This window comes from Poecilia formosa, unplaced genomic scaffold (assembly GCF_000485575.1).
Source record: "Poecilia formosa unplaced genomic scaffold, Poecilia_formosa-5.1.2 Scaffold3, whole genome shotgun sequence".
In the NCBI taxonomy this organism is placed as follows: domain Eukaryota; kingdom Metazoa; phylum Chordata; class Actinopteri; order Cyprinodontiformes; family Poeciliidae; genus Poecilia; species Poecilia formosa.
The window spans coordinates 3,789,552-3,791,702 of record NW_006799942.1 but is presented as its reverse complement, the minus strand read 5'-3'; the positions used below and the strand labels follow the sequence as shown (position 1 = coordinate 3,791,702).

The window sequence follows — 2,151 nt, the reverse complement described above, 5'->3', positions numbered from 1 at the left end:
CTCCCAGGCCTCTGGTAGAGGACCCGAGCTCAGAGGATGAGAGAGAGAGAGACCACCCGCGGAGGGTGAGAAGGGATTTTTTTTTTTAATGCTAAAATTGAGCGGGTAAAGAAATTGATTAGTTGGATTACTACTAATTTTAGAATGTTGTTGCTCACATTTTTTTTTTTTTCCAAAGTTTGAAATTGCCCAACCAACGCAGCTGGTTGTTAACACCTCATTTCCTTAGTAATGTGATTAACTAACTAAAGAGTAGACAGTTTACACAGTTACACTAATCCTTATTGATTAATCAGTCATGTATTGACAACATGATTAGCCAGTTGGACAACCCAGTGACATTACAATCCATCATTCACATGGCACAGCATAAAATTTAGAAATTGTTCCCTGAAGACCCATTAAAATAATGAGTACTTTACAACTATTCCTACAAGGATGTATATAAGCAACATGCATGCTGGTGCCATCCAGCTTAGTGGGGTAAATGCATGTTGTAAACGCTCTTCAGTCATAATCCCTCTGAGTGTAAAGAGGGAGCAGCAATAATTAGGGTGCTGTGTTCAGTGATGATAATCTGGGCTGCCTGAACATTAAGGGAGGGGTGGGAACACACACATGTGTCTCTTTTGTTTTCATGAGAGCCTACCTCAGCTCTCTTATTCTCCAAATCCCGTTTTTAAAGACAGAGAACAATGGAAGGCAGCCGAAGAAATAAAACGTGTTCGATTGTGTGAGAGGGGGAACGGCGTAGGAAGAGGAAGAGAGGGAGACGGACAAGGATGTAGCGGCAAGCAGACAGCTGCACACGCCATGTAACCTCCTGACCCTGTCACAAACTCATGAGCACCGACTAGATGACCTATTTCACTGCTCGCAGAGCTGCAAACACACAGACACACATGTAAACGCACGCACACACAATTCTACTCATAAAGACTCATTTCTATAAGGGCACAGTCATCAAGCTAAGAAGATTTTACTGTTTATCACAAATGTAAATGGATTTTGACACACATGCTGTAAAAAAAGCTGTTGCCCTTAAGGTCTGGTCCCACATGTGATGTTAACAAAAACAGAACTGATTGTTTCATTTGTTTTTTACTTTTGTATTTCCATAAACATACCAAACCAAGAGGAGGAACATGAAATCCAGTCAGGATAAAACTGCACAAGTTTTTCTTCTTCAGAAAACATGCAGACTCAAAACTTCCTTGCAGAAAATGACAGCCACACTCTCCACGAGCACATGGCAAAAATAAACTTACATCTAATAGCTGGGGGCTTAGATGCAAGGATTTTATTCAACCGGCCAGAGAAAGATACTGGATTCTTTTTCAACGTTCAGCTTTTTGCAATTATTCTATAAATTGACAAGTTTGGGCATCAGCACAGCTTAGAAAAGATTAGCATTTCTTATATATATACCGTGTCTCTCTTAAATCAAAAGGGCTTACTTCTGGCAGAGAACTCTGCCGCTGCGGGTGTGTTTAACATCATTGGATTCAAAACACACCAGTGAGTAAGTGTGGCTACTGGATGTTTATGGGTTCTGAACAGTAGAAATTTGAGGTCATTGATTTCACTTTCTCCCCTAGTCTTTTAATACAAAACATAGACAGACAAATTCCACTCCTAATTTAGAAAGTCTTCATGTATGTGTTGTTTCTAGGTCAAGCAGCAGTGACAGAACTGGATCCTTTACTTGTCTGCTGGATTTTCCTGCTTCATCTGTGACCCACAGCCATCTCAGATCTACATCATTCAGTCGCACTAGGACAGCGCTTCAGGCTGTTGGCTTTAGAGAGATAAAACTAAGCGCTAAAGTTAGTATTGGTCAAAATCTAACAAAAAAATATTTCAAAATTCTATTATTTTTTTTGTCGTATTTTGTGGGGTTGTCTTCTTTGAGCTTTTTGTGCCTTCCAAAAGTTTTCATTTCATCATGTATTTTCTGCCCAGCGTTTTTCAGGTCTTTGTACTAATATTTGGCTTTAGGGCTGGACCCTGAACGGGTCAATCTGCAGTGTATGCGTTGATATATCATTTTTATTCTAATTCTGGTAGTTTGTTTCAGACTCGTTAACTTCTTCTGGAAGGTGAATATCTTCCATTATTGTCTTGTATTTATCTCCATCCCTTTTCCTTTAA

At 39.7% G+C, this 2,151-nt stretch overlaps 1 long non-coding RNA gene across 1 annotated transcript in view; it reads left to right on the top strand.

Moving 5' to 3' along the window:
• LOC103140432 (uncharacterized) overlaps window positions 1–2,151 on the top strand; it is a 7,534-nt gene extending 5,383 nt beyond the window's left edge. The window contains exon 3 of the long non-coding RNA XR_476502.2: window positions 1,673–2,151. This is a non-coding gene — a long non-coding RNA (uncharacterized LOC103140432). The remainder of the gene's footprint in view (window positions 1–1,672) is intronic.